Genomic DNA, 17,893 nt, shown 5'->3' on the forward strand with positions numbered 1-17,893 from the left:
TTTACCAGAGTACAATAATTGATTGCATTGCTCAGAAACTGAAGACCTTCAGACTAATTAAACAATCACTAATGAAACAATAACTGAACAATAACTAAAAATCGCTAATGAAAAAATAGAACAAATCTGTTATTTGCCACAATATACAACCAGAAATCCATTGTTGTGATCTTTGAAAATTTAATTTCCTTAGTGAGGTCAAGGAAGAAAAGAGCACTCACCAAATTCATCACAATGTTACATTCATTTAGTTCTTCTCACATCCTCTGCATGTCCCAGAACATGAAAAAGCATGCAGGATAATGATTGCTTGTGAAGTGTTTGGTAAGCAAACTGTTAACTGTTGTCTTCCAGAAGTTAGTTTATGAGCAGTTAGATCCCATACCTAGAAGATATGACCAGTTGATTTTTAGTTTATTGTTGTTTGAAGTAGAAATGTGAACCCGAATACCATGAGATCTTCTATACTTCATTAAGTAGTAAGGACTTTTTAGAGATCAAATAATAATTAGTTGCAACATGCATCAATGAATTTTCTCTTTATGGCACTCTCATCCATATATATTTGAATTACTTAGTTATTATTTACCTTTCTATTAATAAACCAAAGGTTAAAAGGTACAATTTAATGTCAGAAATGTATAGAATATACATCCTGAAATACTTTTTCTTCACAACCATCCATGAGAACAGAGGAGTGTGCCAAAGAATGAACAACAGTTAAGTGTTAGAACCACAAAGTTCCCCCCCCCCAGCTCCCCTCCCTCCCGTACATAAACGGCAGCAAACAAAATCCCCCCCCCCACTCCACCAGCAAAAAAAAAAGCATCGGCACTTGCCACTGAGGACTCAAGCGTGAGCAAAGCAATAGCAAAGACACAGACTTGCAGTTACCCCAAAGCTTCACGTTTCACCCGGTATTCAACATACCACAGGCTCCCCCCCCCCCCCCAATAAGGGAGAAAGAGGTGTCTCAGCAAGAGGGAAGACATAACATCATAAATAAGCGAGTTGTTTGTTAAAAGTCTGCTACGTTGCTTTTTTCAAGCTCTGTGCCCAAAGATCTTGGGTCTCCAGGCATACAGCTGCAGATATTTCAACCCCGCCCCGATGACACATAGGTCTCCTTCCAAGACTTTGACACTCGATCAACTTATCTCCAGAGCCCCGAGATCCTAGGCTTCCAAAGCCGAGCCGGATTCATAGGCCGGGCTCTTGGCATGCCAAAAATAAATGGCCGGTTATGAAACCCCGAGAGTGATTCCCATTCCCGCAAAGAACCAAAGTCAGCGTGTAACTCCAGGTTAGGGTTTTCGAAAGAACCCTGAAAAGGAAAAATAAAGATATTAAAGATCAGAACTGACATCAATATAAGAAACTTTAATGCTTAATATTACTAGTGTAGTATTAACTTATCAATGTTTAAAACTTGACCTAAACCCCAGTCACGTAGCTTAATTGTTAAATCCAAAATGCATACTTGGCACCTAAATTACCCAAAAGAATACTATCTAAACTTTTAAAAATTAGTGAAAATTGTTGATATTTGCTTGAAATATTGAGCTGCACTGGTGATTAAATATTTAAAGGTTAACTGGATGTATCTACTAGTGATTTAAGATGTACATACTGTACTTTATGCAGTTTCTGTTGTACATATTAGGACTGAACAGTTTGTTTCTTAACCTGGTTTGCCAGTTTGCCGCCAAAAGCGGAGTATGTCAGTAGGGGGCAACAGATTCTACCAGATGACCTGAGAAAGTCATTGCATACATTCAAAACATTTATTTAGTATTAAGGGTGTATTATGTAACAGAATCCTGCATTTAAAAAAAGTTATTTCAATTAAACAGTTTTTCTTGTTTTGTTTACAGTTCAACTGATCATTATGAAAGTTTAAAGGTAAAATAAAATCAAGTCAAATGATTTTATTAAACTGAAAAAAATCTTAAGTGAACTCTGTTATTTTCACAAATATGAAGAATAGTTATGTAGCATTTAAATTGATTTATCACTTGACTGGTCATTATTCCTCCTCAGCCATCTTAGCCAAATATAAAATGACAAGGAAGGCCAAGTATGATTATAGATGTTGATATGAAGTATTTATATATTTCATGAAACTGCATGTCTCCAAGTTATTCTTTAAGAAGCATTGTATTTCTAAAGTTGCATTATTAAATATAGCATAATATAAAATACCATTCACAACAAATCTGCATTATTTAGAAGTACAAAAGGAAAAGTGCTCCCACCATGGATTGCGGTAAAGAAAGGATTGGTATTAGTTATTATTGTACAATGACACAGTGAAAAGTTTCCCTTGTATTGCTTATACAGATCAAATCATTACACAGTGCATTGAGCTAGAATAAGGTAGAACAATAAGTGTAAAGTGTAAAACCTGAAGAATTACAGTTTAGGTAAACAAAGTATAAGATCATAATGAGGTAGGTTGTGATGTCAAGAGTCCATCTTATAATACAAGAGGTTCATTCAAGTGTCTGATAACAGTGGGATAAAGGCTGTCCTGCAGTAGTATGGAAAATTATCATATGGGAAGTGGTTGAAGAGATAAAAGAACAGACCCAGATGTCCAAAGGGAATACTGTCTTTGAAAGGCTGAAAGAGGAAATCAGATGAAGGTCTGTCTGATGATGTGATCTTGTTGAAGGTGGTACAAATGACAAAGTGTGAAGGTTGGTAGGTGAAAAGTGAGGACCAGAGAATTGTATTCCTCCTCTGTTTAGGAGGAGGGGGGATGAGAACAAGAGATAAATGCTGAATGGTGTTGTTAAGAATGATGGAGGGAAGCCACAGTTCAGGAAGAAGAAAGAAATCTTAGAGGCACTCATGTAGAAAGACCTATCAATGGTGATTGAATACTGGGAAAATGGAATAGAGTATTTACTGGAGGCAAGATGGAATGGACAGGAATACAGGTAGCTGTGGGAGTCTAGGTTTGTAATCACTAGCCTAACTCCTGAGATGGAGACAGGGAGATCTACAAAGGGAAGGAAGAGTCAAAGATGAACCATGTGAAAGTAAAAGCAGGATAGAAAATTTCAAGTTCTGATTGAATGTGAGAAGCAGCATCAATATGGTCATTAACATAACAGAAAAAGAGTTCAGGAAATGAAGCATGGAATTGAAGCATGAACTAATCCATGTAAAAAGCATTTGGAATAATGTCCAACGTCTTGCTAAGGTCAATGTAGCCTACATCCATCCAATGCACAGGCCTCATTGACCTATCTCAAATAATTCAATCAAATAATGTCATGACCTTCCTAAAATAAATTTCTGCTGATTGTTCCAGATTCATTTGTGCCTTGCTTAATAAATCTTCCAGAAGCAATTCTATTTATCCCTTTTATAGAAAGGATATGCAGGCGTTAAAGTGGGTCCAGAAAAGATTGAGAGCCTAGATTAGAAAGGATGGGTTTGTTTTCTTTAGATAACACTAAGGTTTTGTCCTTTGTGCAGACAGGTGTGTTGTGGATAAGACATCGGTCTAGTGATCTGAAGGTCACTGGTTCGCGCCTCAGCTGAGGCAGCATGTTGCCTTGCCTTGACCAAGGCATTTAACATTGCTTTGCGACGACACCTGTACCAAGCTGCTTGGGTCCTAGTGCCCTTCCCATGGACAACATCAGTGGCGTGGAGAGGGAAGGCTTGCAGCTTGCCGGTCCCCCGTACAACCCCTGGAAACCTTCCAAGGCGCAAATCCACAGTCTCACAAGACTAACGGATGCCTATATACATACTGGAAGTATATTACATAATGAGGAATCTGGATAAAGCGAATTGTGGGGGGCTCTTACATGTAATGATGATGTCAAGGATCAGATGTGATAATTAAAAAATGAAGGGTACATGAGGAAAAATCTTTTTTATGTGGCATGAGGTTGAAATCAAGAATGCCCTAGCTGAGGATATGGCAGAGGAGACACGTCCCATTGTGGCCTTCAAGAGGGAATTAGATAAATATATGGTAAGAAAATGTCTTAGGCCATAGAGTCAAGGCAACTTTTATTGTCATTTCGACCATAACTGCTGGTACTGTGCATAGTAAAAATGAGAATGTTTTTCAGGACCATGGTGTTACATGACACAGTACAAAAAACTAGACTGAACTACATAATAAAAAAAACAGAGAAAGCTACACTAGACTACAGACCTACACTGGACTGCATAAAGTGCACAAAAACAGTGCAGGCATTACAATAAGAGAAAGCGTAGGGACAGAATCAGAGAGTGGCTCTTCGAGTTATGAAGTCATACATGATTCTATATCTGTAAGCATCCATGTGTGGCACCTAAGTCAAAGTCATTGGCTTCTAATTATTTAATTTATTACCGCTACTTATTTTTAAACAGTGATATAATGTTAGCACGTCTCTGGTGTCTCTACTGTTGCCAAAGTGGATTGAAAAGTTTTAATGCTGAGGATGTGATTAAGTGTGAAAACCGTCTAGCCCATTGCTTCAAATCGTTATCTCAATTCTTTCACATAGAGTACAACAGTAGTCAATTGATTTGGAAGTACAGTAACCACGAAGCTCGAATCTGGACTAACTCAGTAAGTCGAGCAGCGTCTTGGTGGGGGGGGAGGTGGGGATGGCGAAGGGAGAATGAATTGCTGGGGTTGAAACTCTACATCAGGACGCCATTGTTCATATGAAACTGGGATGTAACTGCAGACCGAGTGCTGAATGTCCCCAGTTTAAAGGGGCGTTGCAGCCGTGCTCAGCGCGTTTTGTGGGTGAGGATGCTGATGCCTCCGGCCGGCCGGCCGGGTGATGTCAAAGCCACCGGGCTGAGCACTGTGGGTAGGGAGGAGGCGCCATCTTTTACTGTGAAACCACGGGAGTTGGGGCGTATCGTGGTGGGTGGGCATCGTTGAGAAAAATCTGGAACATTGGCGTGAACGGTATTATCTCTTCCCTATCACAGGAGCATATTATATCCCCGGCTCAGGGTGACATGACGTCCTGCTAGTTTGTCGGTGCTGGTTGACTGCAGTTTAACCGGCTCAGGGATCCAGCCCCGGCCCGTTTGTCGGGAGGAAAGCGAAGGGCACCGCATCACCGGCCCCGTTGTCGCTATCACCCCAACGTGACAAGAAAGGCCGCCTGCTGCGCATCTCCTCACGGAGACTGGACCGTGATTTTGAAGCAAACGGCAACCGGTTGTACACTTTGACGGACGGAGGTGAGGATATGGGATGTCGACTCGCTGTTTTGATTGTTGCCTAAGCTGTTGATGTAATGAATCTTTGCGGAGCATACGGCGAGGTTTTGCAATCATTGTTTTCCTTAATCAGTGAAATGAGTAACATGCACAGCTGCAGGTTTACTTTGAGGCTACTGCTGTGCTGACGTTCTTTTTCTGGAAGCGTCCCTGGATGTTTCGATGTTTGACAGATCACTTAATTATATTTCTGCGTTGAATTTTCTTTTAGAGCTACCAACGTCACGTAACTGAATGTTTTACATGGTAGGGCTGAGCATGTCAGTATATTTTGCGGCCTGTCCGAGGGGCTGGCGGTGGTGTAACTGACTCATTTCCTTGTAAAATGAGAACACCAGTGACACTTGCTTTACAGGGTAACTGCTGCTTGTATCACTTGGCGTGTTCAGCAAATCTCGTATAGAACTGCTAGCGGCTGCGGTTTGAAATTGTCGCCGTAATCTGTTCTTAGTTGATGTTGTAATTGCGGAAAAATAGTACAAAGTAGAAAGTAAAGAGCACAATATATAAGAAGGCAGCTTCAAATTTGACTGCCGTACGCAGCAATATCAATGAAACACGAAACAGCCAATATTTCGGATCAATTTTTACATCAGAACCTATCATGGAAGTTAGCCATAAGCCTTTACAATTAATAATTGTGGCACAAAGATGCAGCTCGGCCGTTAGTTTATGCAACTTTCAGATCCTCTTTGATTCTAAGCTCCATGAATCAAACGTTTTTAAAATATATACAATGAGGAATAATATGGCACACAGATTTATGAGTACTACAGATTTAGATGGTGTTTATGCAGAATTTGGATTAACAAACTCATACTGGCTACCGGTGTTCCTTTTGCGAGTGTACATGCATCCAGGAAATTGTCTTTGTTATGGCATGTGATAGCCCATGTTGAAATTGAGGAAACTAAGTAATCATCTGAAAACAAGTTTTCTTTTCTGTGGGCTATGCTAAGGTTGGTGCTGCTGAGGTCTTTTTCACAAAAAAAAAATGAGAGTTTAGACTGATGCTGCATGTGAGCCCATCTCTGAATTCAAAGCAGTGATTCTTGTGGAATTGCCAGCCTACTCTTCTTCCACAGGTTCATAAATGGCAAAGAGCTGATTAATATATTTGACAACCAGATAAAGGGATCTTGCATGGTTTGTTTAGTCAAGGAAAGTTGGCTGATCTTACCATGCTCAAATAAGAACTAGTGTCCTTGTTGAGGGAATTTCTGAAAATTTGGCATTATATTTCCCAAATAGATGGGCATTCTTAATATTCATTTGACATTTGAATTTATTACATTTGGCCGGTTGCATACAAAAAGAAGTGCCTGGCTGCTCACTTGTTGGTTGAATTTCAGTTTAGGTTTGCTTCAAATTACTTTGGAGTGGCCCTAGACAAATTATGGTTTTGGGTAATAGTTTGGGATCTTGCAAGAGAAATGGCAGCATCTCTGTCTATAAGTAACAGCAAGTTCAAGATTAAGGGAGGGGAAGTCCTCATTGAGGGATCAGTGGTGGAAAGGATGGTAGTTTCAAGTTCCGGGTCAGCATTTTAGATGATCGAGCTGTGGGCCAACACATTCATGCAATCATGAAGAAGGCACTAGTATGTCCCTTCCCTCAGACAATCTACAAATTGACTCAAGAAACCTTCCTTCACTAAGAAAGTCCTAGTCAAAATTTGGGGATGTTGAAGTCACCCTCTACAACAATTCTGTTTTTATATCTTTCTGTGATTATAGCTACATAATTGTACCTCTATTGCTGGCATAGTATCAAAATCAAATTTATTATCACAGACATATTTGATGAAATTTATTGTTTTATGGCAGCAGTATGGTACAAGACATACAAGTTACTCTAAATTTCAGAATAAGGAGAAAGCATTCATTGAATCATGGGCTATTCAGAAATCTGATGGTGCAGTGGTTGCAAACATTGAGTGTGGGTCTTCAGGATTCCTGATGGTAGTAATTCAAAGAGGGCATGTTTTCGATGGTGATGGTTTTTAATTATGAATGTTACCATCTTGAAACACCATCCCTTGAAGATGTCCTCGATAGCAGGGAGGGTTGTGCCCATGATGGAACTGGCTGAGTCTACAACTCTCTGCAAACTGTGCATTGGAGGCCCAATACCATACTATGGTGTAGCTAGTCTGAATGCTTTTCTATAGTATAAAACCATAATAGTCATTTTTCCTGACTCCGCTTGTATGGCCTTGCTGGATAGGTTGTCCAAAATGTCCCCTCTACTTGTAGATGTAACATTCTTTCTAATCCATAATGTAACCTTGCCACCTCTTTAGCATCACATGCAATGTCAGAAAATGTCGAAACCCAGGAATGATGGGCTACCAATCCTGATGTTCTGTAATGGTTACAGCATTGCAGTTCCAGTTCTACACTTTAAGCTCATCTGCCTTACTCAGAATCAGAATCAGGTTTAATATTGCTGGCCTGTGTCATGAAATTTGTTAACTTTACAGCAGCAGTTCAATGCAATACATAATATAGAAGTATAAATAAATAGTATATTGAGGTGCATAAGATCATTAGAGGTATTGGTCGTGTGGCTAGTCAGAGGCTTTTTCCCAGGGCTGAAATGGCTAACATGAGAGGGCGCAGTTTTAAGGTGTTTGGAAGGAGGTTCAGAGGAGATGTCAGGGGTAAGTTTTTACGCAGAGAGTAGTGAGTGCATGGAATGGGCTGCCGGCGTTGGTGGTGGAGGTGGATACAATAGGGTCCTTTAATAGACTCCTGGATAGGTACATGGAGCTTAGTAAAATAGAGGGTAACCCTAGGTAATGTAAGTACATGTTCGGCACAGCATTATGGGCTGAAGGGCCTGAATTATGCTGTAGGTTTTCTATATTTCTATATGTATATTGGAGATTAAAAATCATGCAGAAAACAGAAATAATAGATATTGAAAAAATGAAGTATTGTTCACGGGTTCAATATCCATTTAGGAATCAGATGGCTGAGTGGAAGAAGTGGTTCCCTGAAACACTGAGTGTGTGCTTTCAGGTTTCTGTATCTCCTACCTGATGGTAACAATGAGAAAAGGGTATGCCCTGGGTACTGGGATCCTTAATAATGGACACTGCCTTTCTGAGACACCGCTCCTTGAAGATCTCTTGAGTACTTAGTAGCCTAATACCCAGATGGAGCTGACTAAATTTACGACCCTCTGCAGTTTCTTTCCATCCTGAGCAATAGCCCCCCCACCCCCCCATGCCAACAGTGATGTAGCCTGTCAGAATGCTCTCCTCAGGTCATCTATAGACATTTTTGAGTGTTTTTGTTGACATACCAAATCTCTTCACATTCCTAATGAATTTATAGTTGCTATCTTGCCTTCTTTATAGTTGCATTGATATGTTGGGACCATGTTAGGTCTTGGGAGATCTTGACACCCAGGAACTTGAAACTGCTCACTCTCTCCACTTCTGATCCCTCTGAGGATTGGTATGTGTTCCTTCATCTTACCCTTCCTGAAGTCCACAATCAGCTCCTTCATCCTACTGGCATTGAGTGCAAGGTTGTTGCTGCAACACCTCTCCACTAGTTGGTATATCTCGCTCCTGTACACCCTCTCACCTCCATCTGAGACTCTACCAACAATGGTTGTGTCATCAGCAAATTTATAGATGGTATTTGAGCTATGCCTAGCCACACAGTCATGGGTAAAGAGAGAGTAGAGCAGCGGACTAAACACGTGCCCTGAGGTGCACCAGTGTTGATCATCAGTGAGGAGAAGGTATTATCAGCAATCCGCACAGATTGTGGTCTTCTAGTTAGAAAGTCAAAGATCCAATTGCAGAGGGAGGTAGAGACCCAGCTTCTGCAACTTCTCAATCAGGATTGTGTGAATGATGGTGTTAAATGCTGAGCTATAGTCGATGAACAGCATCGTGATGTAGGTGTTTGTGTTGTCCAGGTAGTCTAAGACTGTGTGAAGAGCCATTGAGATTGTGTCTGCCATTGATCTATTGTGGTAATAAGTAAATTGCAGTAGGTCTGTGTCCTTAGGCAGGAGTTGAGTCTAGCAATGACCAACCTTTCAAAGCATTTCATCATTGTAGTGCTACTGGGCGATGGTCATTAAGGTAGTTCACGTTACCCATTTTAGGCACTGGTATAGTTGTTGCCTTTTTGAAGCAAGTGGGAACTTCTGCCTGTAGCATTGAGAGGTTGAAAATGTCCTTGAATACTTCCACCAAATGGTTGGCACAAGTTTTCAGAGCCTTACCAGGTACTCCTTTGGGGTAATCCACCTTGTGAGGGTTCACCCTCTTTAAAGACAGCTAACATTGGCCTCCAAGACAGAAATCACAGGGTCATCAGGTGCAGCAGGGATCTTCACAACGGGCATAGAAGGTGTTGTGTTCATCTGGTAGTGAAGCATCGCTCCCATTCATGCTATTGGTTTTCACTTTGTAGGAAATAGTGTACCGTCTTGCAAACTCTGCCAGAGTTGACGTACATCCGATATCACCATCAACCTTGTTCAAAATAGTCTCTTCGCCCTTGAAATAGCACTCTGCAAGTCATACCTTGTTTTCTGGTACAGACCTGGGTCACCAACCTTAAATGCTACAGATCTAGCCTTCAGCAGACGACGTACCTCCTGGTTCATCCATGGCTTTTGGTTCGGGAATGTACAGCAAGTCTTTGTAGACACACACTCATCCACACAGGTTTTAATGAAGTCAGTAAGAACAGCAGCATACTCCTCCTGATTCAAAGATGAATCCCTGAATACAGTCCAGTCCACCGATTCAAAGCAGTCTTGTAATTGCTCCTGTGCTTCTCTTGTCCATACCTTCCTGGTGCTGCATTCTTCAGTCTCTGCCTATACTCAGAATAGAAGTACAGCCAGGTGATCAGATTTCCCGAAGTGAGGACGTGGAATACTACGTTAGGCATTCTTGATGGTAGTGTAACAATGGTCCAGGATGTTGTTTCCTTTGGTATTGCAAGTGATCTATTGCTGGTAATTGTTTACTGATGTTTTTTCAGATTGGCCTGGTTAAAATCTCCCACTTTTGTATTAAAATAAATACATTTCAGACCATTAGTCCCACCATGTTTATTAATCTGACCCTGCCTGTTCTTCCAAATGAACTTGCTTGACTTGATCTCTATAATCGATCTCTCCAGCTACTCGGATTTACATTCCTTTCCACATTAGTTGAAGCCTTTCCAGGTGGCACTAGCAAACCTTCCTGCACAGACGTAGTGAAGTTGATCATCGCTCACTTTCCCTTGCATATCTCACATGATCTGAAATGTAATTTTTTACATGAGCAGGCATAGTAAGTCATTGATGGAAATTTGATTAATCTTTCGCAGCATAGTTGCTAAATATTTGATTTTTTAATCTTTAATCTTAAAAGATTATTTAGCATTCATTACAATATAATAATTTTTTTTGTCAGCAAAATGGCACTGACTGAATTTAAGAAGTGATGCCTTTACTGGGGACTGTTTGGTTTAATCTAAAGATGTTTAGGTTAAATATATAATTAGCTACTGAAATATAATTAGCTTATTGCTTTGCCAAAAGGTGTTGTGGAATAGCAGATAAGAAATCACAGCCCTAAGTTACAACAAAAAAAATTGGTAATCAACAGTAAAAGGCATCATTATTGGGGGAGAAAGTGACTTTCAGTAATGTGATATTGTTCTTTTTATTATACAGTTAACCTATTGTAATGAGTATGATATTTAGCTCCCTTGACATGCTAACATATGTATTTCCCAAATGCTATATAAATGCTGGGTGGTAATGGATGGAGCTGGAGGGATTAACTTTATTTCAGTGAATTCAGAGAAGTTGCCTTTCACCATTTTTCATATTTAAAGAGTACCTTGAATTCTCAGTTTAGAAATGAAATGGCTAATCCATGGAGATATAAAAGTTTCTGTGAACTGCACTAAATAGCCAAGGGAAAACTGAGTGGTAAACAGTAATTTAGTGCAAAGTGTTCTGTATTAAAGAACAACACACAAAATGTTGGGGGAACTCAGCAGGCCAGGCAGCATCTATGGAAAAGAGTACAGTCGATGTTTCGGGCAGAAATCCCTTCAGCAGGACTAGAGAAAAACAGATGAAGAGATTTAAAAGGTGGGGGGGGGAAGGTGAAACGTGAAGGGGGGTGAAGTAAAGAGCTAGAAAGTTGATTGGTGAAAGAGACAGAAAACCATGTAAGAAAGAAAAGGGTGGAGGAGTACTAGAGGGAAGCGATGGGCAGGCAAGGAGATAAGGTGAGGGGAGTAAAGGGGATAAGAAATGGTGAGGAGGATGTGGGGGTGGGGGGCACTACCGGAAGTTTGAGAAAATGATGTTTATTGCCATCAGGCTGAAGGCTACCCAAACAAAATATAAGGTGTTGTTCCTCCAACCTAAGTATGGCCTCATCATGACAGTGGAGGGGCCCATGGATGGACATATAGGAATGGGAAGTGGAATTAAAATGGGTGGCCACTGGGAGATCCCACTTTTTCTGACGGAAGGAGCGTAGGTACTCAGTGAAGTGGTCTCCCAATCTGCAAACCCCATTTCTAGAAAAGTTGGATATTTTCCAAAATGCAATAAAAACAAAAATCTGTGATATGTTAATTCACGTGAACCCTTATTTAACCGACAGAAGTACAAAGAAAAGATTTTCAATAGTTTTACTGACCAACTTAATTGTATTTTGTAAATATACACAAATTTAGAATTTGATGGCTGCAACACACTCAACAAAAGTTGGGACAGAGTTAAAATAAGATTGAAAAGTGCACAGAATATTCAAGTAACACCAGTTTGGAAGACTCCACATTAAGCAGGCTAATTGGTAGCAGGTGAGGTATCATGACTGGGTATAAAAGTAGCGTCCATCAAAGGCTCAGTCTTTGCAAGCAAGGATGGGTCATGGCTCACCCCTTTGTGCCAAAATTCGTGAGAGAATTGTTAGTCAGTTCAAAAGGATCATTTCCTAACACAAGATTGCAGAGAATTTAGATCTTTCAACATCTACAGTACATAATATTGTGAAAAGATTCAGAGAATTCAGGGACAGCTCAGGTCGGAAACCACTGTTGAATGCGCGTGATCTTCGAGCCCTCAGGCGGCACTGCCTAAGAAACTGTCATGCCACTGTGACAATTATAGCCACCTGGGCTTGGGAGTACTTGGGAAAACCATTGTCACTTAACACAGTCCGTCGCTGCATCCAGAAATGCAACTTGAAACTGTATTACGCAAAGAGGAAGCCATACATCAACTCTATGCAGAAACGCCAGCAAGTTCTCTGGGCCCGAGCTCATCTCAGATGGACCGAAAGACTGTGGAACCATGTATTGTGGTCAGATGAGTCCACATTTCAGCTAGTTTTCGGAAAAAATGGGTGTCAAGTTCTCCATGCCAAAGATGAAAACGACCATCCTGATTGTTATCAGTGAAAGGTGCAAAAGCCAGCATCTGTGATGGTAACCATGAGGAAATCTGCAGATGCTGGAAATTCAAACAACAACACACACAAAATGCTGGTGGAACACAGCAGACCAGGCAGAATCTATAGGGAGAAGCGCTGTCGATGTTTCGGGCCGAGACCCTTCGTCAGGACTAACCGAAAGGAAAGATAGTAAGAGATTTGAAAGTAGTGGGGGGAGGGGGAAATGTGAAATGATAGGAGAAGACCAGAGGGGGTGGAATGAAGCTAAGAGCCGGAAAGGTGATTGGCGAAAGTGATACAGAGCTGGAGAAGGGAAAGGATCATGGGACGGGAAGCCTCAGGAGAAATAAAGGAGGGGGGGGGGAACACCAGAGGGAGATGGAGAACAGGCAAACAACTAAATATGTCGGGGATGGGGTAAGAAGGGGAGGAGGGGCATTAACGGAAGTTAGAGAAGTCAGTGTTCATGCCATCAGGTTGGAGGCTACCCAGCCGGTATATAAGGTGTTGTTCCTCCAACCTGAGTTTGGATTCATTTTGACAATAGAGGAGGCCATGGATAGACATATCAGAATGGGAATGGGATGTGGAATTAAAATGTGTGGCCACTGGGAGATCCTGTTTTTTCTGGCGGACTGTGCGTAGGTGTTCAGCGAAACGGTCTCTCAGTCTGCTTCGGGTCTCACCAATATATAAAAGGCCACACCGGGAGCACCGGATGCAGTATACCACACCAGCTGACTCACAGGTGAAGTGTCGCCTCACCTGGAAGGACTGTCTGGGGCCCTGAATGGTGGTGAGGGAGGAAGTGTAAGGGCAGGTGTAGCACTTGTTCCGTTTACAAGGATAAGTTCCAGAAGGGAGATCGGTGGGAAGGGATGGGGGGGGACGAGTAGACAAGGGAGTCGCGTAGGGAGCGATCCCTGCGAAAAGCAGAAAGGGGAGGAGGGAAAAATGTGCTTGGTAGTGGGATCCCGTTGGGGGTGGCAGAAGTTACGGAGTATTATACGTTGGACCTGGAGGCTGGTGGGTTGGTAGGTAAGGATAAGGGGAACCCTATCCCAAGTGGGGTGGCGGGCGGATGGGGTGAGGGCAGATGTGCGGGAAATGGGAGAGATGCGTTTGAGAAAAAAAATTGAGAGTTGTTACTGTGCCTCAGCCAGGTAGAGGTCAGTACGTCAGACAACAACAGCTCCCCCCTTATCAACAGGTTTTATAGTGAGGTTGGGATTGGTGCGAAGGGAGCGGAGAGCAGAGCGTTCGGAAGGAGTGAGGTTGGAATTGGAACAGGGTGTGGTGAAATTGAGACGGTTGATGTCCCATTGGCAATTAGCAATAAAGAGATCTGTGATGGTATGGGGGTGCATCAGTGCCCATGGCATGGGTGAGTTGCATGTATGTGAAGGTACCATTGACTCTGAGGCGTATATTAGGATTTTAGAGAGACATATGTTGCCATCAAGGCGACATCTCTTCCCGGGACGTCCATTCTTATTTCAGCAGGACAATGCCAGACCACATTCTGCACAGGCTACAACAGCGTGGCTTTGTAGACACAGAGTACGTGTGCTTGACTGGCCTGCTGCCAGTCCAGATCTATCTCCTATTGAAAATGTATGGCGCATCATGAAGAGAAGAATCAGACAACGGAAACCACGGACTGTTGAGCAGCTGAAGTCTTATATCAAGCAAGAATGGACAATTCCAATTGCAAATCTACTACAATTAGTATCCTCAGTTCCAAAACGATTAAAAAGTTTTATTAAAAGGAAAGGTGATGTAACACAATGGTAAACATGCCTCTGTCCCAACTTCTGTTGTGTGTTGCAGCCATCAAATTCTAAATTTGTGTATATTTACAAAATACAATTAAGTTGGTCAGTAAAACAATTGAAAATCTTTTCTTTGTACTTTTGTCAGTTAAATAAAGGTTCACGTGAATTAATATATCACACAAATCAACTTAGATTTATTGCATCTTTTTTTGAGAAAGTTAAACCGGCATGGATTAGAATAGAACTAGATAAAATAGGAGAAAACACACCAGAAGATTTTATATATAAATGGGAATCTAAATGGATACGGGAAAAGAAAGAATCTCCTATATTAAAACATTTGATTGACTTATGGAATAAGATAAATGTTGACGATGAGACAAAGAAATCCTTATTAGCAAAGAGATCTTTAATTCAAAATAGACTTATTCTGTTTACAATGGATAATCAACTTTTATATAATTGGTTTCAAAAAGGGATTAGATATATAGGAGATTGTTTTGAAGGAGGTATATTAATGTCATTCGATCAATTAAAGAATGAATATAAAGTATCAAACAACACTCTTTTTTGTTACTTTCAACTAAGGGCTTATTTAAGAGAAAAATTAGGTCAAACAATGTTATTGCCGAAATCCAGTGAAATAGAAACTTTAATTCAAAAAGGAAAGATTAAAAAATTTATCTCTTGTATGTATAATTTGATTCAAAAACAGGCAATTAAACAAGGAGTCCATAAGTTAAGACAAAAATGGGAAAGTGACTTGAATATTAAAATTGAAGAAAAAAATTGGTCAAGACTATGTCTTGAGAGTATGACAAATACAATAAATGTCCGATTAAGATTAGTGCAATATAATTTTTTACATCAGTTATATATTACACCACAAAAAATAAATAAATTAAACCCAAATTTATCTGATCAGTGTTTCCGATGTAACCAAGAAATTGGTACTTTTTTACATTCTACTTGGTCTTGTTCTAAAATTCAACCTTTTTGGACAAATTTAAGAGTTTTATTGGAACAAATTATTGGAATACAACTTCCACATAATCCAATATTACTTTTACTAGGTGATATTGAAGGGATAAAACCTATACCCAAATTGAATAAATATCAGAAAGAATTTATAAAAATTGCATTGGCAGTAGCCAAAAAGGCTATTGCAGTTACTTGGAAATCGGATACATATTTAAGTATAGATCGTTGGAAGAAACAAATTTATGGCTGTATTCCACTTGAAAAAATTACTTATAATTTAAGAGATAAATATGAAACATTTTTGAAAATTTGGCGCCCTTATTTACAAAAGATAGGATTAAATATATAGGTGCTCCGAAGATGAAATAATTGGTTATTTGGGGAAAGAAATAAGTATATATACTAAAGTTATTACGAACTCCATGGAGCATGTGGGGATCTTCCAATATCCAGGCATTCTTTTTCTTTTTTTTCTTTCTTTCTTCTTTTTTTCTATAGGGATGTTAGGGGGGAGGGGGGATGGTTAATATACATTTTTTCATACATTTTTATTCTGTAATGACTTGAAAACACAATAAAAAAAAGTTTAATAAAAAAAATTAACATATCACAGATTTTTGTTTTTATTGCATTTTTGAAAATATCCCAATTTTTCTGGAAATGGGGTTTGTATATTGGATCTCATCTATATACTGGAGGCCACACCAGGAGTACTAGATACGGTAGATGACCCCAACCAGAAGCTGACTATAATCAAGCACTTGAGATAGTGCAAGAAATTGTCTATTCCAATGTATTTCAAATCATAGCCGCACACTTCCAACTAGGAATTTTGAAGAAAACCCTACCCAATTACCTTCAAAGTATAACCTGTAGCACCTGAGGTCTCAAGACACTAGACCACTGTTATACTAAGATAAGGTATGCTTACTATTCCATTCCCAGATTGCATTTCGGTAAATCAGATCACTTGTCTTCTGCCTGCACACAGGCAGGGTCTAAAGTAAAGCACCAGGGATTAGGATAACAAAGAGGTGGTCATGGGAGGCAGAGGAGCAGTTACAGGATTGCTTCGAGTTGGTGGACTTGGCTGTGTGCAAGGACTCGTCTGTAGACCTCGTTGAATACACCATGGTTGTTATGGACTTTATGAGAACAGTTGTAAACGTGTCCCCCCCAAAATCATTCAGAGATTTCCCCCAACCAGAAGCCCCCAGTGAACCATGGGATCTACAATCTGTTGAAGACCAGATCAGAAGCATTCAAGTCTGGTAACCAAGCAAGTTACAAGAGGTCTAGGTACGATCTCCGGAAAGCCATTGTAAAGGTAAAGTGGCAATTTGGGACTAAACTTGAATCAGTGAAGGACAATTGTGGCAGGCTTGAATACCTTTTTATAATAAATCAAACAACTTAGCTGACAACAGGGCTTTGCTTCCAGGTGAGCTCAATGACTTCTATGCTTGCTTTGGCTGTCGAAAAATGGAGGAGGTATCATGAACACCCACAGCCCCCAATGATCCTTTAATTTCAGACCCTGAATCTAACGCCTGAACAGTTTTCAGGAGGGTGAATCTATGAAAAACATCTGGTGAAGATGTGGTACCTGGCCAAATACTAAAAACCTGTAATAAACTGGGTGGAGTGTTCACTGAGATCTTTAACTTCTTAGTAAACACAAAGTACACTGCAGATGCTGTGGTCAAATCTACACATACAAACAAGCTGGATGAACTCAGCAGGTTGGGCAGCATCCGTTGAAAGGAGCAGTCAATGTTTCGGGCCAAGACCCTTCATCAGGACTGAAGAAGGAGGGGGCAGGGGTTCTATAAAGAAGGTGGGGGGAGGGTGGAAGGTGCCAGGTGAAAAACCAATCAGAGGAAAGATCAAGGAGTGGGGGAGGGGAAGCAGGGAGGGGATAGGCAGGAGAGGTGAAGAAGGAATGTAAGGGGAAAGCACTATGGGTAGCAGAAGGCAGAATGATGAGAGAGGTGATAGGTAGCTGCAAGAGCAGGCAAAGTGAAAGTGGGATGGGGGAAGGGAGAGGGAGAGAATTACCGGAAGTTGGAGAATTCGATGTTCATACCAAGGGGCTGGAGACTACCCAGACGGTATATGAGGTGTTGCTCCTCCAGCCTAAGATTAACCTCATCATGGCAGTAGAGGAGGCCATGTATGGACATATCCGAATGGGAATGTGAAGCAGAGTTGAAGTGGGTGGCAACCAGGAGATCCTGTCTGTTGTGCCAGACAGAGCTGAGGTGCTCGACAAAGCGGTCCCCCCATCTGCGTCGGGTCTTGCTGATGTAGAGGAGGCTACACCGGGAGCACCGGATACAATAGATGAACCCAACAGACTCAGAAGTGGAGTGTTGCCTCACCTGGAAGGACTGTTTGGGGCCCTGAATGGTGGTAAGAGAGGAGGCGTAGGGACAGGTGTAGC

The 17,893-nt window shown here is 40.9% G+C and overlaps 1 protein-coding gene across 7 annotated transcripts in view; it reads left to right on the forward strand.

Moving 5' to 3' along the window:
• Positions 1-4,734: 4,734 nt before the first annotated feature.
• Positions 4,735-17,893, forward strand: part of klc1a (kinesin light chain 1a) — a 111,811-nt gene continuing 98,652 nt past the window's right edge. For 6 of the 7 annotated variants that reach the window (XR_012098223.1, XM_073039750.1, XM_073039748.1 and 3 more), the window contains exon 1: positions 4,843-5,214. The gene's annotated coding sequence lies outside the window, so the exon portion shown is untranslated. The other variant, XM_073039747.1, reaches the window with a different exon arrangement.

The sequence above is a fragment of the Hemitrygon akajei genome, chromosome 3, assembly GCF_048418815.1.
Source record: "Hemitrygon akajei chromosome 3, sHemAka1.3, whole genome shotgun sequence".
Lineage (NCBI taxonomy): Eukaryota > Metazoa > Chordata > Chondrichthyes > Myliobatiformes > Dasyatidae > Hemitrygon > Hemitrygon akajei.